The sequence below is a fragment of the Vidua chalybeata genome, chromosome 3 (genome assembly GCF_026979565.1).
Source record: "Vidua chalybeata isolate OUT-0048 chromosome 3, bVidCha1 merged haplotype, whole genome shotgun sequence".
Lineage (NCBI taxonomy): Eukaryota > Metazoa > Chordata > Aves > Passeriformes > Viduidae > Vidua > Vidua chalybeata.
In genome coordinates this window covers 66096057-66122500 of record NC_071532.1, presented here as the reverse complement: position 1 = coordinate 66122500, position 26444 = coordinate 66096057, and the positions used below count along the sequence as shown (strand labels likewise).

General features: G+C 37.4%; 1 protein-coding gene across 3 annotated transcripts in view; it reads right to left on the bottom strand.

Moving 5' to 3' along the window:
* HS3ST5 (heparan sulfate-glucosamine 3-sulfotransferase 5) overlaps positions 1-26444 on the bottom strand; it is a 193062-nt gene that overhangs the window by 85070 nt on the left and 81548 nt on the right. For all 3 annotated transcript variants that reach the window (XM_053939587.1, XM_053939586.1, XM_053939588.1), the window contains exon 2: positions 8639-8846. The gene's annotated coding sequence lies outside the window, so the exon portion shown is untranslated. The remainder of the gene's footprint in view (positions 1-8638; positions 8847-26444) is intronic.

Below are 26444 nucleotides of genomic sequence, written 5' to 3'. Positions count from 1 at the left end.
AGCTGTAAAAGGAAGGGCTTTATGGAAAGAAAATGCCATTACTACCTCATTTCAATGCACATTAACCTTGAAGGAGGAAAAATCAGAGAATAGTATTTGTGCTACAAATCATAAAAGTTAGCTAGAACAGTAAATCGAAAACAGTAAGGAAAAGAAAGCTATTTAGGGTTCTTTCCCCCGTTTTGCATTAGTAAATTAAAAGAAACTTCTGATTAAATTTTTGTAAGCAATGTTTACATAGTGGTAGTATATTTGAAATATTAAGAGGTATTTGAAGCAAAAGCTGTTAAAGCAGGAATCACTTTGTCAAGCCCATTAAGACAGTCGTTTTCTTGATCTTCATCAAGATACCAGCAAACTAATAAAGGAGAGAAAATGCCACCCTCTATCAGAACAATGAGGAAGGACACAGAAGGCATTTGGCAAGCTTTAGTATACACATCTTTCAATTGGGTTGGCAACTCTTTTTTAGGGAAGGAAGAATGATTTAAGCTTTCAAGTAACAGTTCAAAATATAGAAAAAAGCACCAACCAAATCAATAAGCATAAAGTCCTCAGGGAATCCAGTATTTTTATGGCAATATTTCCTGTGAGTCTCCTAGCAGATCAAAGCATGTCAGCTTTCATTATATCCCCTCAAGAGCGAAATGTTCACTCTGCAGCTTCTGATTTGCAAAGGTTCCAGGAGGCAGAGGCTGATCAGGAAAGTGTTTTGGAGTGTTCACTGCCCTGTCTCTGCTGGGACTTCTTGCAGTGACAAGGCAATTTTGGGAGGGACAACACCACTAGACTGTGACATGGACTGGCTGGCTGTTCATTCCTTAGAGGAGCTGGGTTATACAAGTGGTCATGGAAAAGAAATTCCCAGATTTCTAGTGGAGTCTCATGTGCCCTTTTAGCTGGTCAGACTGCAGTCAGGATTTATGATTATACCTTATGATTTGAACACTGAAACAGGAGATATTCTGCATTTACATGACTTCTCTAACAAGCTCTGTCTTTTAAGTACCCCTCTAGGAATACATGTACAATTTAGCAAAACAAATGCTTTATGCATGATGGCAATAAGTACAGCATGGCTGTGCACATACCAATTGAATAGTAGCTTTGCATTTTTTATTTTATTCCTCCCAATAACTACATGTTCCTACAAGTGTTTCACAGGCATGCACTGAGTTTTCTACACCACTTTTAATGGAAAACATTTTAAAGAGTTTTCAAAAAGTGAATGAAGCCATGATAAGCAGCATAGCTGGTGAGCCAACAAGAGACTACAAGGAAGGCATTACCAGGAGGAAAATGTTCTAGGAATGTATTTTCCTTATGAGGCCCGAAGATTAACCAATCAAGATTGATGCTCCAGTTCATATACACAACACATACACGGAAAACAAACAGGACAACTTGAGTACTCTCTGAATACATCTTTGCTTTTGAGACAGAAATTTCTGACAAGTATCACCCAAAAACCAAAACTATGCAATCATCAGTAAGAAAGGCAAAAAGCTGAAGATCTGTATTGTTATTTTATTCTTGCTTACTCCTGAATGTGAACTGGAAGAAATACAAGGGAAATATTTAGAGGAGCACGTTTTACTTGGTCATGTTTTGACCTCAGAAAATCTAGAGGACAAAACTGTAAGTGACTGCTTATACCAGCAAACTCGTCAAGAAAAAGACCTCAGGATGCCTTTTTCTGCTCCCTGTTGAGGAAACTAAGTAAAAAAAAAGATAATGCTTCCAGGTAGAAGGTTCAAGGTTTTTACAGTGAATACCAGCAGTTTTACAGTTACTTCTCCTTCATAGAGACACTCATAACTTTTCATCAGTGTTTGGGACCTGGTTCAAAGACCTGCTCCATCCTGAAATTGGATTCCTGCTTCCCCAGAAGTATTGTGTATAGCTTCTCCAGTTGTGTGTTTTCATGGGACATTACTTGTTTATGGTTTTCATGTATGCTTTCACCTCTACTTGCCCATTATTTGTTACTGTAGGAGCTGTTGTATCCTGAAACATCCCTGATGAAGGATGTTTGTATGACCTCACAGAGTTTAAATCACCCTTTAACCTTTTTGCCACCAAGAGTAGAAGTCTTAATTTAAGCAGACATACAGGACCTCTGGAAGTAAAATTCTTTGCTGAAAGGCTTCTGCAGTATGTACAGATCCTAAAAGCTCACTGCATAACCAGAAGAGAATCATTAAACCTCTCTTAGGAACCTTCTTTGCTCAGAAGGTTTGAAATTGTTTCTTGTAGAAACTGTCCATTTGCAGAAAATGAAAAAGCAATTGAGGATATCAAAAGACCTGAAATGGCTGTTCCTTTGAGAACAAGATTAGTGCTTACTATCCTTATACAAATAGGAGCCTTGGAGACACTGCATTGCAGGAACAATGTTCTCTTACTGTGAAGAGTCAAACAGCCCTGGATACAGTGAGCTGTAGAAATGAAGCAGAGATCTTTATAGCTAGGCCTTCTTGGAGGCGTGTGAGCATTTTCTAGATTTTGTTGGTTTTGCTGCCTCATATTGTAAGCAAAGTGAAAACTAACACAGATTGAAAAAAAAAAAAACATGTTGCAGATGCTTTTAACTGGACTGTGAAGATTCTTGGTTCATTCTCTGGGGCCACAGCTGAGCAATGTGCTTATCCTGCCTTTTTCCAAGGATATGAACAGCCTCATTGCAAACTAATGCTTAAGGCATGAACATAGGAATCTTGCTCAACTGGCTGTCTGGATCATTTCTGTCTTTCAACCAGCATTGTCTGGATCTCACCCAAATTTATTCTCAGCCAGATGCTCTTCTCCAGGAGCCATTTTCCTCTAGGCAGTGCAACATCTTTGTGGTGGCTCTGGTTACATCTGTAGAAAGTGAGATATACACTTGGGTGTCATCTGCAAAGCCTGTAGCAGCTTAGCACCTCTCTGGAGTTTTCTGGCACTACTGGAAAGGGATGTAGGCAAAGGATTTATAGTCCTCTGGTCAGACTGCAGGTGCAGGATATTGGGAAAAAAGCAAATGATGTTACCAGTTTATCTGGGGTCCTATTGAAACCAGACTTTGTGTCTGCAAGGTATATAAGATTGGGGTATATTCACTCAGCATTTAAAGGAGGAAGAGAGATAAGTAATTCCTTGGCCCTGTCTGAAATGAAAGTCCTTGCAAATTAATACAGCCACACCAAGCTGGATATTGCTGTAATACTAGCAAATGGAAACATGGTGCACAATATAAAATTCCCTGCATAAAAAAGATAGAATGAAGAATATTGTTTCTTACTGCAATACATTTTGGACACAGTGTATTTTACATTTAATTTTACAGTGCAAAGGATATTACTGAAAGAAGAGCTTTAGTTGATCATTTTCTTGTTTGGTAGAGCTGATATATTAAAAGGTTAATGTGCTAAATTTGCATTTTTCTAGACTGATTACTTCTTACTCCAATCTGTCTTTCCTTGTTCTTAACCTCTTTAAAAAGAAATGATATAAAATAGGACTTCTTTTTGACAATTTTAGCCAGAAAACCTTACTTTCCCTGATGATTTTCATGCTCTACAAGCTTTGCCGTCATAAACCACTTTGCATGTATTAAGGAGTATTATATTAGATGAGGCAATTTAAGTGTATCCCATTTCACTTGGTGAAACTAAGCAGCTTTGCATTATAACTAAGTTGAGCTAATGAAAATACATTTAAAGCATGTGTTACCTGAAACTGAAGTTAGCTAGTCATTCAATACTGCAACCTGTGGGTTTGCAAAACGATGGCAGGAATCCTGCTGTGAGGGAGATAGGAAAATTATTATAATCTGCATTCCTAAATTGAATGAGTATTTTGCTCAGCAGAGGCCTCTTGACTGCAAATAGTCTGAAATTACATCCTGCTGTTTAAAATGCCTTTTTTCCAAGTAAGTAAAAATTCCCACATTTTCTTAAATCAAATATTTTTTTAAATCTTACATTAATTAAATTTTTGAGAGAGGGAAAGACATAAATCCTTTACTACCTCTTGTAAAAACTGTTTGATATTCACATTTTTAGTAGAAGGGACAAAGTGTCTAGAATTTTAGATTTATGTTTTAATTATTTAATTATTATATTGTTAAAGCTTATCATCATATCTCTCGTCATTTTTTTACTGAAAAAAATCCATGTTTACAAGTTTTTTTGAATTTGTATGGAGAAAATTTTATGACAAATATCAGAATCAGCTAATAGATGTGATGTCTAACATGCTACTAAGGTAAATTCATATTGAAAGTTTCCAGAAAAGACTACACAAGAGAGCAAAAGACCATGATTTTACAAGAAGACACAGGGGATAAACTTCTGCCACAAGAGTAGCGTGGTAAACATAACTTCATTCATGTGAGTTCTTTATCTCATTAAAGCCAGAAATGACATGAAAGAAAAAAAAATAAAAAGAAAAAGGCCCTGGGGATAAGGATTAGAGGCCACTGTAGCTGTTTGAGCAATCATTTTCTACTCTGTGAAAGCAATATATACTGCAAATACTTTTCATTGCATCCTCTCTAAGAGTTCAAAATGGAAGAGGAGGTGTCTCAGCTTATTGTTCTCAGATTCATTGTCCTTTAAATGGTGACCAGTGTAAACATTTACAAGAAAAGTTGTCTGTGCTCCCCCTGGAGTCAAGGGGGGCCAGGGCTTTGCAATACTTGGCAGTGTGTGTGTTTCTAAGTTGAACAAACCAGGACTAATTCTCTTGCCCAGAGTGTAGGTGACCTTGTCTCCTTATCCCCAAAAAAGGTGTCTGTATTAGCTGCTTCTTGGAAACTGTCCCTTCCCTACCTGCTCCCTGAAATCTACCACTCATTGAACGGACTGTTGGGCAAGACCAAGGAAATATGTGAATGGGATGGTTGGATGAGCAGGAGCCAGGGATCGAACTCATGCCTAAGCCTTGTTTTGCTGTTACAGATAGATGCATGTAGCTTTATGCTTTCTCATAAGAAGTAGTGGCTGAGAGGAAGATGAGGTCACTCTTGTGTGAAAGATAGTTCTCAGGGGGACCAACGAGACAGGCAAAGGTGATGACAAGGGTACAGACATATCTTAAACACAACCTGTTTTTCTGGATCTTAAGGGACCTTATGCTGAGTTTCAGTCTTGTTGCTTTAGATTAGGATTCACAGCTCTGATCAACTTCTGAAATGGTGGATAGATCACTTCTGGGTTTTTTTTTGTCACAAAATAGATTTGACAGAAGACATTTTTGTTTCCACACATTAATTCAACCTCCTAGGACATGGAAGGGCAGAATTCAGTCTTTCCTGTGTCAGGGGACTCTCCTCCCAACTTCTGGGAGGAAGTTGTAGCCTCCAGGATATGCTGTAAGCTTAGCACAAAATCTCCAGGATCAATTTTAAATCTCAGGTTATGCCAAATGTTCCCAGTTCACAAGCCTTTTTTTTTTTTTTTTTTCCCTCATTAAATGCAATATAGGTACTCAATCCAGTATAAACATAATTTATTCACTTACATCAGTGTAATTTCTTACTTTTGCTACTTAAGCTTCTGCAGGTCTTGTGTATAAATCACATGGCCTGCACATGTTTGATAATATGCAGCCAGTAACAAAAATTAACTATGGAAAATTTGGACAGGTGGAACTCCACTGGTTTTACAGCCAGTCAGATAATTTTGCTTATTCATTTTGATTTGCACTGTTTAAATGAACATTTCTATTACCTGTCAAAGACAGTTTGTTCTCCAATCTATCAAATAATGTTTGTAGTACTTTTTGTAGCATTAACCATGATATCCACAGAAATGAAAAATAAAGAAAATTTTTTTACACCATTTTACATCCAAATTTATATATTGGTATTAATGAATGTATGCTTTAGTAGCAATACTGTAAGCAAAGTGAAAGAAGTGGAGGATACTCATGAAGTACAACAAGTCCAAGTGCAAGTTGCACCTAAACTGGGGCAATTCTGGATATGAGTACTGGGAGACAAACTCATCGAGAGGAGCCCTGTGAAGAAGGACTTGGGAGTTTTCATGAAGGAAAAACTGGACATGAGCCAACAGTGTGCTCTCACTGCCCAGATGGCCAAACACATCCTGTGACTGCTTCAAAAGAGAAATGTCCAGCATGTCGAGGGAGGTGGTTCTCCTCCTCAGCTCTGCCCTTGTGAGGCCCCACCTGAGTACTGCATCCAGGTCCAGAGACCTCAGCATAAGAAAGATATGGATTTGTTGGAGTAGGTCCAGAGGAGAGCCACAAAGGTGATTACAGGGATGGAGCACTGCCCCTATGAAGACCGGCTAAGAGAACTTGTGTTGCTCAGCCTGGAGAAGAAAAGGCTTCTGTGAGACCTCATAGCAGCTTTCCAGTACCTTAAGAGGGTCTATAAAAAGGAGGAAGAGGGACTTTTTTTATTGGCAGATAGTGACAGGGCAAGGGCAATGGCTTTAACCTGAAAGAGGGAAGGTTTACATTAGATATTGGGAAGAAATTCTTTATGCAGAGTGGTGAAGTAGTGGCAGAAGTTGTCCAGAGAAGTTGTGGATGCCCTGTCTATATTCAAGGCCAGGCTGGATGAGGCTTTGGCAACCTGGTCTAGTGGAAGGTGTCCCTACCCATGGCAGGGGGCTTAACTAGATGATCTATAAGACCCCTTCCATCCTAAAGCATTCTACGATTCTATCTTTCAGCATTATCTGTCCTAAAACAGCAAGGTTCTATCAACAAGTATGGTGAGCTAGCCAAACCCATAATCCTATCCTTTATGTTTATTTATCAGTCACACACAGACATATTACACAAACCTCCCAAGCACAAACATACACACAGTGCAGGAAGACGGAGTTTACAACGCATTTGACATTTTAACTCTGCAGCTGAGATATAAATTCACCTCATGGTATACACACACACACAGGTATAAAAGATGTAATATTATTTAAAAAGTCCACATATTAAAGCTACAACATATCCTCTTATATCAATTTTACTTTCTTGGAAATTATTTAGGTATCACATTGAGGGCACCTTACAGAACTAACACAGCTCTCCTCCACACAGCAAACTTTGTACAATCTTGTAACTCCTCTAACCTTCTGCTTTTAAATGGAGTCTATATTTTTATATTCATGTTCTTGTTCCTACTGAAGTCTGTTACAAAGATTCTCCATAACTTCAACAGAACTTAGATAAAATAAAACTGTATTTTTTTTTTTCTCCTCCTATCTGGAGTAGCTATTTGGTGCCAATGGGCAAACTTCTTTTTGATGAGAGATGATATTTTTATCTTTTGTTTATTTTATACTAAGGGCTGGTGTTTAGAATACAAACTCAAATGCTAGCTAGAGTAGCAGACAGAAGAAGATTGATTAGAAAGCTATTATTCAGATGATAGCACTAGAATCCCTCAACAAAAAAGAAAAAAAGAAGTCAATTCATATAGTTTAATTACATAAAATTTGAGCTTTGTCTGCTTTAGTCAATAGGTTTCCTGAAATTATTTTAATAGATTTTAATAGATTTAATAGGAGATGCTTAATAAGAAAATGTAGTATCTGTAAAACTAAGTTGTTTTTTTTTTCAATGTCCATATGAAATACAATGAAGTTGGCAGAATGAAACTGAAAAGAAGTTTTCCCCCTCTTCCCCCAAACCCAGATAGAGTATTAATCCTGAAGAATATTCTGCAAAAAATGAAAAACAGATGGCAATCATAGAATAAAATCAAGGTTACATGATTGTTCACTTTTCTTCTCTACTGCTCATAGCATGATCCACATCATTATAAACATAGTGGTTTTTTATAATGTTATGATTCATGCTGAAAATCCTGATGTATCTTTATGATCTTGCTACTTTACTTGTCAGTTATGTGTCTGAGACATGACTTGATGAGCCCATATGCCCACACACATTCTACCACCTTTATGAGCATGTATCTGCTTACAAAATTATTTCTTCTATGTTTTCAATCATACCATAGAAAAATTATGTCAGTGAATTGTTCTGGTCAAGGTTGATTTCCTGAGGCGGCAAAGTAGTGTCAGAATAATATCAGCAGATTATATATTTTAAGAGAAACCAAAGGGTAGAAAAAGCATCTTATCAAAATCTCACAGTTTCCAGAATATTAAAATCTGCCATTAAGAAGAAATTAATTTTTTCCAACAGGCTATGAATGTCTTTGGCATTCCCCTGAAGCCTACATACCATCTAGAGCAAGCAAGCACACAGTTGAACAAACACTCTGATCCCCACTGACTGTAAAGAAGAACCATCTCATGAACAAAATAGAATATTGTTCCCTTTTTACCAGTTGTAAATCAAGTGAGAGTGATTGAAATGCCCTAAATGCAAGTCTAGAAGAAATGCCACCAAAATGGTAATGGCAATCAAGCTCAGAGAATGGGTAGAGCTTTCTCTTGGTGGCCAGCTAGTCATTTAGAAGCCTTTAGGTTGCCTGAGCTCAGTAAGCACATTTATTACGAGGCAGTTAAAAGCATGATCTCAGCTATATATATGTTGTGTAAATCACCATTTTATTCATCTGTGTCCCTGTTCAAGCAACAAATTGAAACAGAGCTCCTGGTGCTAAAGATGAAATGAAACAGTCCTGAAACCTGTGGCTTTTAAGGAAGACACTAACCTTTGTGTCCTTAGGCACATCCAGAAAGTCCAGTACATCTATGTCTAATGAAGAACATTCCAGAAGGATTTAACTCATCTGTTCCAGTGTTCAGTCCCAAGAAGTCTTTAGTGGTTACTGAAAAGACCATGCAGGGAATAAAGCACCTCCAGGTATGCAGATGGACAGATCAGACATCTCTGCTGAAATGGCGTACAACTCTCTGAGCCTGTACAAAAAGAGAAGACACTTGATGCATATTTGAAGTTAAAAAAAAAACCAACCCAACAAGCCAAACCAAAGAACTGAAAGAACCCAAAACCTCAGTTTCCCTGTTTAAGAATGAAAAGAAATTTTTTTGCAGCAGGGCCCCAGAGGTAGTGCATGTCAGCTCATGTTTCTGGAAGTACCGTGTCAGTATCTTGTAAACATTGGCAGCCTGGAATCTGGAGCACAGGTTAGAGAGGAAGGGGAAGGGGGAAGGATAATTACAGCAAATGCATTCACAATACTAAGTCCCAAACAAAAGTCATACCTAATGACAGAAAATGGCTAACTACATTTACTTTAAGTGGGTTACAAGAAAAGGAATGTTAGATATTTACTGGAAAGAGGTAATATATTGCTCATGCTACTACTACTCTGCTACATTTCGTCCTTGACATTGGCCAGAAATTTATTTTACAGCCATTTTGTAAATCACTGGAAAAACTACTTTTATACTGAGAATAATGCCAAACATTCTGGAGAAAATGGTAACAGCATTTAGTGAGAATTGTTTAGATGACCTTGCCTTTTTTATTTCTGTGGTTTTTTAGTTGTTTTTTTTTTTTTTAATAATCTAACTATGCCTCCATGTTGAAGACATGGGTCACAGAGAAAATCGTGAATATAGTATTTAATTGCAAACCCCGTACTACAATTTCTAGCTTCAGGCATGCTTTCATTCAAAGTAAATCAAGTCCCAAGGAATTTGGAATACAGTTAAGCCCTCAAAATCATCAATGTCAATGTGACCTGCCAAAAGACATTAACTCTGAAATTATTCTGTTAGCTAGGAAAAAATACTTGTGAGTAGAGGATCAAAATTAAATCAAAAGGTTTCTACAAAAATATTGCAAAGAATGACCAGTCTGAACACCTTTGCAGTATGGTTGGAGTCTAAAAAGTGCAGATGCCTTTGCACACTTGAAACTAAATTTTGCACCTATGAAAGAACGTATAAATGTACAAGAATCTTGTAAAAGTCTAGGAGAATAGCAGACATTCTTTCTTTGCAATGAAGTGTTTATTTCAACATATAATTTCCATCTACATTACTTAAACCACTTACTTGGCTCAAGAGCAGTTTACTTCTGACTGCTGTTGCTGGTAGGATACATGATTTGCAACGCTGAGTATTTTGTTTTTCCATCACAAACATTTATTCATTAATAATTTATCAGATAAATGGTTTCTGATTGAACAATTTAAAAAATGCAGGCAAATCAATGGCAAAAGACACCAAGCAGCATATTATAATGATACAATAATTTGAGCTCATACATTAGACCGAATTGATAGTGTCCCAAAAGCCCTCTTTTGATAGCTCAGTTTCAGAGCGTAAATGTTCAGCTGAAATAACTAATAAAATATCTCAACTACTGCTCTGAGAAATCATGCCAGTATCATGTACAGTATTTTTGAGAGCTAATAAGTTGGCTCTGAAAAGCAAATAAACAAACAAACCCTAGAAAATGCCTCTGTAAAGCTGTAAGCTCCCACTGGGGGGATATTAATAGTCACATGAAGAAGACAATGAACTTGTCTCTCAGTTGTGTGAATAAGACTTTGAAAATCATAATGGTCTGATTCTTTGATGCAAGTGATATTTAGAGATATAGATTGTAGCATTAGATCCAGACAGTGCTTGTTATAACTCCTATGTGTGACAGAGACAGTGAGAGAAGCAAATGTGATAAATCCCTTAAGAGGGAGCTCTCAAGGGTTCCTAATGTATCATGAATACATATCCTGCTCTGAGTTACAGGATTTTCAGCTGAGTTGTTCACAAGGAAAATAAGATGCATTCCAAGGGCTGTGCTGTGGCAATCACCACCTTTGAGGTTTCAGAGAAAAGAAGGGAGATTTGAAAACACTTTTGGAGAAAAGATGCATATAAATATTTTCCCTCTTTCCAAGGTATATTGCATGAATTTAATTTCTTAAATTTTTTCCAGGGCAGTAGTCAAGCTCCCTGAGAATAATGTTGTTGAAAGTCCTATCATTTTACAGGCATTCTGTATTTGAAGAAAGGACTGTTTTCCCATCAGGCTTGAGGAGATTATTCAATAATGTGTTGACAGTATGTAGATTTATTTATAAAATGGATACTGTTCATATTCTACAAGGAATAGCTTGTTTTCAAACTTAGATGGAATTTACCTTCCATTATTTGATGCAGACTCATTAATTATATGTAATAAATTTTAGGAATGGCAGATCTACCAATAAAAGCCACAATTCAATGTGGAATATGTATGAACATCAATATATGTAATTTTATATAAATTATCACAAATATAATCAGTTTATTTATTGTAAACAGTTAAAATGAATACATATGAAGTGAAAAATCAAATTAAAGAGGGTAATTTTTATTTTCTGTTTTGATTCCTAATTTAACTGTTTCTGTTTGTGCTAATGTGAACACTAGAGCACACTATCTTATTTAGTCACTATTTTCAATGTGTGTTTATCCACTCTACCTAAGACTAGAGTCTTTGTCCACACCAACCTAAGACTTGCTTAAGATGATGTTTGTTTATTTTAAATAATGGACTTGAGTTGGTTTACAGGTTTCCTTTTCTGAATCTGTTAGCTGCAGGGGATTTTTGAAAAAGGAAGCACCCTGCAAGAAATATTATAAAAACAGATTACAAGATAAGAGTGTCCTGATCCTGTAAAGGAAGAATTTAAAAAGAAATTTTCAATTATTTTATTTTGGTTTGATTTTTATTTTTTTTTCCTAGTCTAGAAAATAGCAAACAGCTAAACACTTGGACATTGCAAGTGACCTTTTGTTTATACACATGAAAGTTACTCTTCCTCAAATCATACACAAAATCTGGTCATGTGCCCACCGCCATGTCCATTTCAATGAAAAATAAAGTGAGTTAGATTAAACCATGAGAGCTGAATCACACTTAACACTTCTACAGAGTTAAACAGAAGGCATTAGCTCTCAAAGTGTCAAGGCTACTCTGGGAGGTTCAAATCACCATCAGAGTTAGTCCCTACAAAAATAATGAATTTGCCATAACGTCATTAAAATAGATACAGAGAGCCATAATTATGTGTCTGGAGACAAAGAAAAAGAAAATAAAATCAGTGATCAGTAACTTACACCTATTTTCCTTTTCAGGCTTTCCCTGACTTCCCTCTGCTCCATAAAAATAATTTTCAGAAAACCCCCAAATTTCTGAGCCTATGGCATCTGTTCAACCTTGATAATCAGACTGCCCCAACCTCTAAGAAGCCAGAGCTTCTAGTGTTTGAGTCTCTGGGATAAATCTTTCTGACAGACAGCCTTGGGGCAGTAGCGTTGGGAAGCCCTCCAGCACAGTCCTTCAGAGATGACCGTACACAGTCCAGGAGGTCTTGATGGAATCTGGGAGGAATTTCTACAGATTGCTTTTTCCACCTGCTGCATAAATATGAAGCATACTTACCCTCAGGGAAACAACCCTCCATTCTTGCAAATTTTGACATGCCACATATTACCTTTTCAGCTGTTATTCAAAATGTTTTAAAGATGTGTGAAGCCATGGCAAATCACAATGGCCACCATACCACTGTGTTTGTAATCAGCTTTTCAGTTCCAAACTAGTTCCAGTTTTGGTTGCATGATAGAATGAATTTCAAGCAGCTCAGTGATTTGCCACCAAAAAGATGAATACTAGCAACCTGCATTCTGCATTTTTAAAAGTATATTTTTTTCCTTTTGAAGCCAAATTTCAATGTGATAAAACATGGCTGAGAAAATTTGCATCAAGGTAATAAAAGTTGGTAAACACTGTGCTAGTGTGTCCACATTTCAAAATAAGCACAAATCTCCTCTTTTTCCTCTATTTAACTGTCAGGCAAAAGGTGAGATTAGCATTCCACACTTAGTAATGTGTTACTATGGTGTAAACCTAGTGCAGTGAGTCTACACTGAGAAATTTATAACAAGTCAAAAAATTATTGGACTAAAATTACATTTAAAAAAGGTGTGAAATATGCAGTAAATCTCTTGAGGCAGTAGTCTTAAATAACAAGGCCATGTTGCAATAAATATTTAATAAGAAAAACAAGTATAAAATAATAATGAACAAATATTCTCAAAGTACCCTAAAACAGGGGTATGCACAGCACACAAAATCTCATTTATACCTGAGCGCTGTTCAAAGTACCACAAAAGTGCATGTATTTTCCTATAACCACTATATTTCATATGTACAATAAATATGTACAATACACACTTTATGTGGGTTCTCGTGCACGAGCTCTGCTACAATTATTCAGTACAAATTGCTACCTGTGACAAGAGTAGCTGCTTTACTGATGTAAATCCAGCACATTAGCACAACTGTACAGACAGCTACAGCAGCGGAAACTGTCGCATGATCTACAGAAATAGGTCAGCTTTATGAGGAAATCACTTGTTCTTGGAGGAAATAAATAATGAATTTCCACTTGGGGAGAGACCTCCTTGCAGAGGCAAGGCCAATGTGAATTTTCTTGGCAGGAAACCTTTTTTATCTAAGAGTCAGAAAAAGGAACAGCCACTGGCCCAGCATCCCTGCCTGGGTGCAGAGAGATGCCTTTCATCACACTTACAGGAGCCACAGTGCAAAAGGGTACAAGGAGAAGATGGGGCTATGACAGCACTCATATCACAGCCCTGGCAGCAGGGGTATCCTGTGCTCACTGGGAAGGGAAAGCTATAACACATAGTGAGCCTCAACAGCTTTGTGTGACAGTGAGAAAATGACAAGGGCCAGTGGGACTCACACATGCTCATCAGCACATTACAAACTGACAAGCCTGTCCAAAGATTTTATGAATGCAGTTAAGGTACCCATATCTAAAAAGAAAGACATTTGTTATGAATTTATTTCTCATAATATATGCATTTTTATGTTCAAATATATTTAAATACATATATCCATAACACAAATTATTTTTGGGCAAAAGGAAGTGGGTAAAATCAGCATATATTATGATAACTGCTATGAATTTTTTTACCTTCCACATCTCTATATGTATTAATATCAGCTGCTTCATCTCTTCATAGCTGCTTACTACATGTTACCATGCAATGCCTGATACAATCTGTAAGTGAAAAGCTGAAAAACCACAATAAAGGATTCTTCTCTCCTATGTCATGGGTACTGTCTTTTCTATTCCATGAGTTCAAAGGCAAGATTTTCTTTATTTTAGTGTTAGGCAGTGAGAGGATAGCTATGCATTTGGTCTTGTTTCCTGCCCTCTCGACTGCAGCTGCCAAATATTCCAGTTATCCATATTTTTAAACAGAGGCAAGAAAATCCACAGGAGTACCCATTATTGCAGCCTATGAGATACAAGGGAGGGAGGTGAGGGAACTGGGTTTGTTCAGCCTAAGAAAGGAAGAGACCTGGTCTGCAGCCACCTGAGAGGAGGGTGTGGAGTAGATGGAAACAGTTCCAAAAAGACTCTCCTCAAGGGTCCACGGTGGGAGAATGAGAAGCACAGGGATGACATTGAGGTACTTGCTGTGTGACTGGCCTGTTTGCAGTGAGAGGTTGGACCTGAGGCACCCTGAGGCCTCTTACCCCCAGGTGACTCTGCTGAGCAGAAGTCCTGGCTCCCCTGACAGATCAAACACTGCTTCCCACAAAAATGCTAGGCATTGCTCAGAAGAGAGAGTTTATCTTTCTGAGTGAAATCTACAGAGCAGTACTCTGAATCCCAAATCAGATTTTATGCACGAGACCCAAAGAGTCGCAGCCTCATCAGCTTTCCAGAGGAAGTACAGTCCCACGCAAATGTAACTTCACAGACCTGAGATGACTTACAAAGATGCACAGATTGTAGAGAGCAGTAAATATAATCTGAATGAAAATATCACTATGACTTAGCTTTTCAGTATGTTTGCCCATTAAAGTAAGTTCTTTTGGAAATGAAGTACAGGCCAATTGTAAAATCAGTTCAATGTCTACCCTTGATCACTTTCACTCCCAAAACTGATAAGCATATAAATTAGATTAATTAATACTTTTCAGTTCTAATTTCTCTGACTGGACAGCTTATGTATTTAATCTATGTTAATAGGAGCTTCACATCTTCTCAATGTGAAGGGTTTTATTATGTTTCCAGGCAGGCAATGTAACAATGTAAGGTTGCACTGAACCTCCTGGTATCTGATTCAATGCAGCATCCCCATCCTTTGATCTCAGTATCTTGCTTCTGGACCCCTGCTCTCTCCTGGCTGCAGCAGCAGCAGCAGCAGCCTCATGTGACACCTGCAGCTGGTGAGGGAATGGGACTTTTCCACAGGCACGCAGAGGGACAGCTGCCAGGTGCACGAGGCAGACCTCTGGGTATGGATTCATTGTGTATCAGTCTGTACAGACTAAAAAAGCAGATTATCGCCACCCAGTCAGTTGTTTAAGCAGAGTAAATAGCCACTTTTTCAGAAATTGGTTCTGTACTTTAAGTGAAGACACTATCAGCCATGAAGAATACAAAAACTTGCCTGTGCTAACAAAATTATCTTGCTGTTTCCTGGTTTCCGTCATAAACACACACAGAGTTGCTCTGCACCATGTAACAGCCACATTTGAGATAGAGCAGCAGTCTTTATTTCCAATTTGCTTTCACCTCAGTCCCCATCCTGCCCAAATCCTGTCAACCATTATCATATTAACAGCAGATTTAAAATATGTTTAAAAAAAAAATATGTTTTTTCTTTACAGAGCAGAGATATTCAGTCCAGTCTCAGATGACATGGTTAAAGTTTCACAGTGTTCTCCTGTCACATGTCAGATTAATTAACTCAGACCCGATTAATTTAAACTTGAAGTTTCTTTTATTCCATCTTCTAAAATACCATATTCCACGGACTTCCTGCAGAGATACACAGGCACAACAATTCCCCTTGCAATCTTCCATTATTCTTTACAGAGATACTGTGCCATATTCCATATTCCCACTAGAATTGCAGTGATGTGGCTGTACTGACATTGGTAAAATTATTCTTGATTTACTTTGGCACAAAAGAGATCAGCATCATGTCTACTGGGATAAGATAGTTCCTCCCCATGGTCATATTTACTTTACTTAAGACTACCAAAAAAAAAAAAAGTATTGCTCAGACAGTTTTCCATATGACATCTTTTCTCATAGGAAAAAAAAAGGAAAAATATAATTACAGCCTGCTCTAAGGTGAACTGCTGCTTTTTGTGATTACCTGGAAGAATAAGAAGAGTATCAATCCAGCAAAATATCTCTGATGTTCAGTTTCACATGTAGTCACAACATTCTTTATCCAATACTGCTTAAGAAATAATCAGGCCTGAAAAAAGTTATTTCATCATAAAAAGGGAGACAGCTTTCATTAAAAATTGAGAAAGCAGTTGAAATTAAAATAGTGTAAGCTCATGTTATTTATTTCTACTCCCAAGTGTTTGCCAGCTTTAGCAAAACACCAGCAGATCCTCTAGAACAGATCACCAAGAATTGCCGTCTTTGGCTTGTGGAGTTTCATCAACTAAGCAAATAGGACAGCTGGGGAAAACAACTAAAAAAGAGGCATTTGATAAATGAAGATTGTCAAGGATAGGCAAGCAAGTGACAGAAACTGCTTCATTGAGAAAGGAAGATGAATGCTTCAAAAACTTTCTTTTCACATTGGTGAATATCTTCCACTATTTCTATTTAACATATCAAGATTAGTGCTATCTGAAAAATGAATTGGCTTTTTAGAAGCCAATTAGCTATAGTGAATAACCACTTTACATCTCCTGCATATCAGTTTTGGAAATTAAGTGTACATCCTTAGTGTGCTCAGATACCAGAGTGGTAAGAGTAACACAAGACCTTGAAATGAGTAGAAACTGCTCAATATGTAAACATATTGAAATAATGCTACTTGTGATAATGTTCCAACAGGCTGTGGAGAAGAGTGACAGAACTTCTGTGGATTCACAGAAAGTTTGTTTAGCCACAAATCTTGGCTAATACATCTTCTCTTCCAGCACTAGTTTGCAGCCCTAGCATCTCCTAATTAATCTATGAACCTATGAGTTACATGATGCAGCCAAGAAGACTTAAAAATAACCTCCTTGGCCTTTCTCAGTTGGGACTTCCACTAACATTAATATGAATACTTTGCATAGAGAGCTTGCAAATGAAGCTCAAAAAGTTAAGCAGAGGCTCTGTTAACTCTTCATCCTGACATAACAATCTGGACATGAAGAGTATTGATTTAACTCCACGTGTGTACTACTCAACCCATGAGCTTTAAAAACATGCAGATTAAAAATTTTCTCAGGAGTTCCAGCAGTGCTGTAGCACAAAAATCTTTTGCAGCCGAAAAACCTCTTTAGAATTAAAATATAGAGTATTTCTCCCCTCCTCTGATGACAGGGACACTATTTTCTACTCTTTTATGGTGATCTTCCCTGTGCAATTAGGGCATGCATTCTAGGTTTTACATTTCCTATAACTTGAGGTTTATTTTAATTCATTCCTCAATGAAAATGGAGGTTCTTATGTGCTCCCTTGACTCTGGACTTTACAAAACTGCAACAAAATAATGTGCTTAAAGAACTCTGGCAACATTGAAAAAAATCACAAAACAAAATACTCATCAGCAAAACACCACCTTTTCAAAGGTGTTTATGGAGAGGGAGCTCTCTTGCTGTCCTGCAATCCCCTCTTAATTTTGCATAACAGCTATGGTTAGGTGGCAGATTGGGTGGATCTGGCGCAGCATGTGACCCAAAAAGATCATCAATGGCCATTCTCTGGAACCTAAGGTGCTCTCTGCATACAGCAGCAGAGACTGAAATGGTTGTCAGAGGCAGTTGGATGCCAGAAAATGGAAATAGTTTTGTGGGTCTACGAAAATACTGATGTTGGCTCAGCACCTTATATCTCCCTGTGCTTAGGCTGAAGTGACTTCTGATGTTCATAAATCCTCTGCTTCTACCTCTGGTTTTCTTAAGGGATCAACAGCAAGGCAATGAAAAAGGCATCAGGCAGAGTTGACTTAAACATACAGACGTATTTTCAGCCATGCTCTCTACCCCCTGCCCTGAACAGGTACAATTTCAGTACAGGTAGGAATTGATGCATATCTGAGGAAGGGGTTTAATCTACCAAGTTTATTGTTTTTAGGACTACTTTCAGGACTACAAAGAAAGAATCATTCCTAAATCAATATCTGAGAAGATCTATGTCCAGTAAGTGCTTTCTCCTTTCTTCATACTCTTCTCTGGAGACCTGTGAGACAGATGGTTCAAAGGACCTAACCCTCATTTCTCTAGGACAGAAGGCTTTACCCTTGGGCTTATTGCTGTTACAACATGCATATAACCTCCACTTCTCTTTTGCTGAAGCTGAACTCGCCCATCAGTTGTAGGTCCTGTGGTGACTCATATGGACAATGATTATTTGTCATCAAATAAGCTTAAAATTATACAGAGCCAGAAAAAAAAAGAATGAAAGAAAACAAAACAAAACAAAATAAAATAAAATAAAATAAAATAAAATAAAATAAAATAAAATAAAATAAAATAAATCTGCAAAATTGTATCTTATTATTTTGGGGAAAAAAAATTAAACTTTTCAAACTAGCTTTGCTGAAAGTCAAAAGAGTAATCCTATTTGCAAATATGTATATGCAAATGAACTATATCTCTCAAATGAGAACTTGCATAGACAAACTCTCAGTTCAAGAACCCAGGTGTAGCAGCTGTGGTCATGTAATTTCTACAGACACATTTCTGATGAAACAGATTATTTTTAAAATGCGCAATATGGACAGAGATGCAGCAATTCACACTGCATTTCAAAAAATTCCTGCTCAGCATAGCTAATTAGGAAATCCCAGCAAAACAAGAAATATGATACCTCATAGCACTGTCAAAAGACTGAAACCAAACAAATTCCAAACACTCCAAAGAGAAAGTCTTAACAACTCCCAGTGCAACAAATCTGTTACATATGAAAGCTTTAGAGATCTTGTTCAAAGCTTCAACAAATGCAAATATCATCACTGCATATAGGCTCTGAGCTGATTTCATTTGCTATACCTCCATGGAGGTCAGTGATGATACATTGATTTCCACTAATGAAGGTCTCACCAAAAAAAGAAAAAAAAAGCTGCATTCATTCACCTAAGAAATGTCTTTTTTCCTCCCCACTTTCAAACTTTATTTAGCTTTTCTCCAAAGGAGAAGAAGTGCTGAATTAGCATTAAATACATTCAGCATCCTCACCCAGAACCAACCACACTGTAAGTGCAAGGAGGGCATAAGAAATTCACCACTGTGTCTCAGTCTTAGTATAGATTGAGATAATCACTGTCATAGAGATGAAGAAAGGGCAACACAGAAGGTGTTCTGGAAAATATTTCAGTTGTCTAGGAAACCCATGACAGTATTTGAGAAACAAGTTAGGTAGTTTTAGGACTCCAGATACAAGTAAAGGTATAACATTTAGGAAGAAAGAATAGTAGAAAATAGTTTAGTTGGGTAATCCCTCAAAAATTTTAAAGAAGAAAACTTTTGAGAAACAAGATAGATTGGAATAATAAAAATAATTCAAAATATATCCTGCTGTTTTAGAAGTATTTTTTTGTCCTATCAGAGTACTATGTTTTTTCTGATAAAGTGAAGAATGGAAGTATAACTTTTCTTAAGAAGAGTGATGAGTGACCCAGTTTTAGTGGTAGCATTCATGCTATTATCCTCTGGGTTTTATGTTTAAAAGATTATCTTGACATTAGTAAAGAAGCTTTACTATATTATTCCCAGTTAAGTTTTGGACTCTATGTTTACAGGGAAAGCTAAGCTGATAAGAGAGAAGAAAAAAGGTTTCAAACAAGAGTTCCATTAAAAAAACCCCAAACCCTTTTAAAGATACACATTTCTGTAATTTCCTTTTGGATTCCATTTCCTACCTCCTCCTCCCTCCAAAAGCACTGGTTGGATGACTTATTTGATACTATCCCCCATCTAGAACTCAAAAGTTATGCACAGTGAGGCTCCTTAAGTTGCAGCAATTTTAAGTAGGACACCTATTCTCCCCACAGAAGAGAGCAAAGCCCCAGGCACCCAGTGTACTTTCCTGTCACTTTTCAGAAGTACTCACTTTGTTTGGTTTGGAAGCTGAGAATATACCAGAGATGAGAGTCAGGGCTATGACTATTTAAAGAAAGCATTTTATTCTTGCACCTCGATAGAACTGGAACCCACATCATGGTCGGGTCATCAAATTCTTTCATTAAAAATATTCTTTCACCAGTGTCACAGATACAAAACTCTTGTTATCCAAGAAAGTAATGTATAAAAGTAATTTATGCAAGAAAAAATAATTTACCTATCCAGGTAACAGTTCAAAACATACCCATTTTGCTCACATGCTTTTTTTCTTGATCAGTATTACAAAGAGGGTCCTTGTTTGAATTTTTCAGTAAACAAATTCTAGATGGGAACGAGACTTGAATGAAATGTTGGTTGCCAGGCTGGATAAACAGATTCACCCTCATTTCAGTGTTTCAAAGGTTGTTTGCAAATTGAATAACTTTTATTCAGGGATGACAGATTCCAAAGCTGTTCTGGAGGGCTTACTGCAGTGGTTACAACCTACACAGGTTGACCTGAAATATACCACAAACAGCTTGATTTAAGGCCAGAAGGAAACTTATACCCTTTACTTTCCTATGAGAGCAACTTAGACATGTAATGTTATTATAATATTTTTATAGTTTTGAAATGCAAAAAGCCAACCATATAATCATCACGTTCTAGTCTACATAATTACAGTAATTTTGTAACATATCCAGAATGTAAACACAAAGCAAATATAATTGCAGTTTTCCCCAACAGCTGGTAAAATCACTGTTTTAAACTTAAACCTACAAAACCACTGTCATTCCTTACACTACTGATGCTGGGAACAGCAGAAAACAATCTTTAAACTTTGTTGGTTTATGAAATATGTCGATTAAACGGTTGACTCAAGTTAGAAATTTCAAATAGTGGAACATCCCAAGCGATATAAAGAAGGGTTTTGCATATTGTCAGTGGAACAAAAGAGCAAAGAGAGATTGCACAAAGTGGTTTTGATATCAATAGGCTGAATTGTCACAGCTATGAATCATCATAAAAAATTGCTGTAACAAGTAATACAAGACTTTGTAATTCTTTAGTGACACAAATCTTTAGTGAATCATAGATTTAAAGAAATCCCAAAACTAAACCCCAAACCATTTAATTTCTTTTATCTTTTTTCCCCCATCAGAATAATATTGCACAACACAGAAAACCAATTTTCACATTCTAGTGCCATATTGTACATGTCCTCAAAAGAAATATAATTGTTCTCTTTTTCTTTAAGATAGTTATGAATACTTGAGAAAATATGAAGACTAAAACCACCCCAGCATTTTGATTGATTGAAAGGTTAGTATCTACTGAATAGTTTATATATATATTTTTTTTTTGGTGGTGGTTTCATAGTATAACTTGCATTTTATCTACCTATTTGTTATTTTCTCAGAACATGCTTTTGTATCTCCAGAAGGGGGATAAATAGAAGGGAAACAGTATTCTAGTTATTTCAGTTTTTGCCATCAGGATGAAGACAGACACTTTTGTGTGGGATAGGTATGCTGCAGGGATACAGCACATCAAGCTTCCCATGGTGAAGGGACATGCGACTGATGTAGATAAATCAGACAAATGGTATGCTCTGTACCCATACGCAATCTTCTGCTTTGCCCAGCACTCAGGCTGCACCAAGCACGAAACAGATTTACACTTATTTTTAAAAGGAGGTGTGTGGCAGCAACTCTCTGGCTACAGAGAGCGGCACACAACTTTCCCAGGCATCATCCTGGGAAAGGCTGTGAGAAGATCAGAGCAAAGAGTGAGAAACAATTCTGATCTTCATTTGCTGCACCTGTTGTTGTGCACATGTGGAATGTGTTATGGAGATTTGTTTACCAAAGACTGGTTTCTTAATTAGCCAGTGGTGATGGTGTTTGGATTGGTGGACCAATTAGGTCCAGGCGTATTGTAACTGTCTATAAAAGCAATGGGTTTCTTAGTAATGATATAATATAATAAAGAGATTGTTCAGCCTTCTGTGAATCATGGTGTCAATGTGAATTATTACCCAGTTGAAGGTCACCTGCTGTGACAGAGGTGAGGTTCCAAAGAGGCTGGGTGGCACGGAACAGAACTGTGTGGTGGCAAAGACATACAATTGTTGGAGCAGGGGAGCACAGCTGATTTAGCAGGTGCATCTATAGCTGTGTGCAGGACACCAAGGATTTCTTCCCCACTGTCCCAAAGGAAACCTCAGTTCCAAGACCAGCTGCTAGAAACATTCAGCTTTGCATGTTTAGTTTTTCTAATATAACAATCGCATTAGGGACAGAACTGAATGATGAAACTAAGCAATGAAATTTTTTCCATTTTTTAGTTTTTCTTCTTTGAATAAATTGGGATCTATTGTCTCATAAAAAAGTGTAGAAGCTTTGCAGCAGTAAATACTATATAAGACAAAATTATTTCTTATTCATGGATCTGCTGGCAGTTTTTGCGTGATCTTGGTTAGCTTTGCAAAACAAGCTTTTAAACAGCCAATACAAATTTCATGAGATTACTTGACAAATAACTACTTCTTTTCCTTGTTCTGGACCACTTTATCAAAAATTCATAGAAAAGAATCCATAACTCAATGGCTTTTAAAGACAGAAGACAACATTACAGGTTTTCAATGCAATCTGAAAACATATTAAGATTAATTCTTCAAAGAATTTCTATGGAGCTTGGAACATGATAAGTGTAAAACCTCAAAATCTATGATGACAGTTAATCATCTGACACAAGGGAGTCCATTTCCTAAAAAAGACACCTCCTTGAACTGAGCTTCCTTACCAAGCTTTAAGCTTAGAGCTTAAAGATTAATTTAAAAAATACCTCAGTGAAAGATGGTTTTGACACATCTTTAGCATCCCTCATGTCTTCTTATGCAATACTTAGCAAGTGTTACTGCATATTTAGAAAACAATAAATACAGTATAGAAAGCCAGCTCTGAAGGGATACAAGTATACTTTTTGAGTGTTTTGCATCTCTGACCTATTTCTAGAAAAAATAGCACTTACAAAATATTTATACTGTTTCTGTACATGTGTGTAATTATAAATTAGTTTCAGTACAAAAAATACCCTTTAACTGTTGGCTAGTAGCTGTGAGTTCTCCCAATAACACTGAAATCTGTGACATCCATTTTAAGAATATGTGAAATAATTCTTATACGAAGCTCCAAGGATTAAACAGGGAAAAAGATAGTTTAGACCTTTAGCATTCCCCACTGATGAAAAATTCTGTTTAGAGCCAAAGATTTAACAGTGTGAATACAGTCTTTGGCCAACAATCATACCAAGAAGCTCCTGCACTGGGCACAGATGTGTGCAAAGCTCAGTCATATGAAAAATAAACTGCAATGAACCCACAAGGGAGTGAGCATTGAGGAAGAGGGGGAAAAAGGTGTGATCAAACAAAAAAGAGTCTAGGAAAATGCATTGAGATCAGAAATCCAAACAGAAAATGAAACTGATATCTGCAAAAGCTGGGGTGTTAAAATTGGTTTTACAATTTCTGCCACAAATTTTAGGTCACCATAGCATGATTTTGAACTCAGATTAAGTCTCTATTGTATCAGCTCTTACAAGCAATTTTCTTGGTTCTCCTACCTAAAGAATGAGTCTGCTATATCTGTGAGATGCATTTTCCCACCATGTCCAGCTAGACTCTTCTGATTTCTCAGCAATGTGACTTGATGAGGGAAGGCTGAACTTCAGCTGAGGTTTCACATCACATTCAGGGAATGCATACAGAAATGAATGCTGATGGTGAACATGTGCTCTGGGAGGTAGGAGAGGGCCAGTCTGTGAAATCTGACCGATTTTACTGCCTTGCAGAACAATCAGGTCAGCAGAAAGCACACAACTCTCCTGGCTTACACAAACAGTGCTGATAATGGTTGGATTTTATTAGTCCTTCATCATCATCCTGTGACATTCTAAGGATTTTTAACTGAATCTGTTGTCATATCTCTTCAAGAGCAGCTAGCAAGACCCTGATGTGACTTCCAGGAAGGAAAACCTGCAGGAAGTCTGCAGAAAGGGACTGGTCTAAGCAGACAGTACAGACAGGGATCTCCTTTGCTTTATTTTCTGGCTGAAGAGAATTTTGGAACTGTATGTGTTGGGCATGACAACAACATGGCAAATGTAGAAAAATTTGAGCTGAAGTAGCAGCATAACCCCAGCCATGCTCTCAGGCTTTCTCAGCAGAACCTAATTTTAGGCACAAAGGTGTTGTTCTGCCTCATGTCCTCCAAATTGTTGGAAGTGAATGTATAATCTGAAGTCAAGAGGATCACCATCACATACAAATTCTACAGTTTTTTTTCTCCTTTACTGTCCTTCAGAATGGTCTTAAGCACCTGGGATCAGAATTCATCCAAACAGAAGGGTAGACTCTTATTTTTCAACCATCTTTCCTATCATGGTTCTCCTTTCCTTCATCCCTCCAGGAATATAGACACCAGGCATACTCTTTCCCCAGAACTCTTGTTACCCAAGTCCTGGATGAAATGACTTCTAACTTCTTTGAAGGTGAAGTGATGAAGATTTGCAGGTCAGAGAACCCTGAAATCTCACAAAATGTGACAAAACCTTATGAAGAGTTAGACAATTTTTAATATGGACAAAAACCTTTTTTTTTTTTTTGGTACAATACAAGCTTATTTAGAATAGAACACTATTTTTCTTGAGCCCTTATGTTTAATAGAGTTCTTTCCTCCCCCAGTGTACCTCAGTAACATAGCACTTCTCAGAAATTGACACTTAATAACCTCTGTTTGACAAGGAGTTTTATTAATAATTTCTTTTGGCTCTGGAAAAAAACTACCCTATGAGCCCTAAAAGACAAGGACTATTTCCTTTGAGCTTTGATACCATGTGAAGTCTTGCAGGAAATCTTTAAAAAACAACATTAGAAAAGCCCAAGCAACAATGGAGAGGTTATTTTTTCACCAGTGGTGATGCTTTTGACTACTGTAAACTCCTACTGGTAGCTTTCTAGGACATCTCAACCTGTGATGTTTACTCCTTGTGCCTCCAGCTGGGGGGGCAGGGAGGAACAAGCAGAAGTGTGGTTTTAGCAGAAGTACTAAATTGGAGAATACTGTTCCTAAACCATGACAGCTGTCAATTTCACTCTTTTCTACTATGTGTATTTGTTCAGCAACAATCATTATTGAAAAATCATAGAATGGTCTAGGTTGGGAGGCACCTTAAAAATCATCTAGTTCCAAGCCTTCTGCCATTGGCAGGGACACATCCTACTTGACCAGGTTGCTAAATGCCCCATCCAACCTGGCCTTGAACACTGCCAGGGATAGGGCATCCACAACTTCTCTGGACAGCCTGCTCCAGCGCCTCACCAACCTCACAATTCTGCATACCTACCTAAATTTTCCCTCTTTTGGTGTGAATTCTTTATTCCTTGTCCTATTGCTATGGTTTCTGATCAAGAATTAAAAAATATTAATGAATCCTATGCTAGCAAGTGCTGTGCTCTTATGCAGTAGGGAACTTGCCATTTTCCTGTATGTATTATTCAAGGTATTAAATTCACCAGGAAACTGGAGCTGCTCTTAGAGATACTGCAACAGACATTGCCCTCTAAAGCCTTGAGAATGAAAATTATCCCAGGTAAGGGAGGCCATTATTATAGCAGTTCTGCTGACTGCTATCTTTTCAGCTGACATACAGGAAAACAGACCAAATCAGGAAAAAAAGTGCTACACTGCAATACCAGCCCCACATCTCATATTGCCCCAGCAAAACTGGCTGACACCAATGTTAACACCTTAAACTGGTGCTACACACAATCCTACTTACTCTGTGGACCACTGGCTGGTGCCTATGCATGTGGACAAGACAGATGCATTTTTCCTAATACTGCAAAACTGTCTTTGTGTGGCTTTATCAGGGATAATGCTGACTCAGCAGTTCCACTTGTAGATCTGCTCAGTCTGTCATAAATCTGATGAGGGATATGTACATTTCAAATGATCTCACAGTGTAATATCTTCATAAATAATACTGACTTCTACTCTGCACTTTTCCCTGCTGCTGCTCCCATAGACAATACAGGACAAGCTCTGTGACAGTGATTGCAAACCCTGACATAAACAGCAGGATTGTTATCTGTCCTTCAACAGATAGGAGCACTGCCAGCAGGAGCCTATTTAAGCTTATTAAACAGGCAAGGTCATTTCACTCCTGTCAAAGATTTGTTTTCAAATTTCTCAGTGGAAAGAAGTTTTCTTCTTTTCTATTATGATTCTCCTATGTTTTCATTCACTGATGAAACTTCTCCAAAGAAATGAGAATATGTGGCAATTTTCATTTTAGTCCCTTAGCTACAAATATTACTTCTACGTTATCAACAAATATGTATTACTTTGCACAGTCATGTGTTAATCTCTATAGCAGCCAGCACAGGAGGTTTT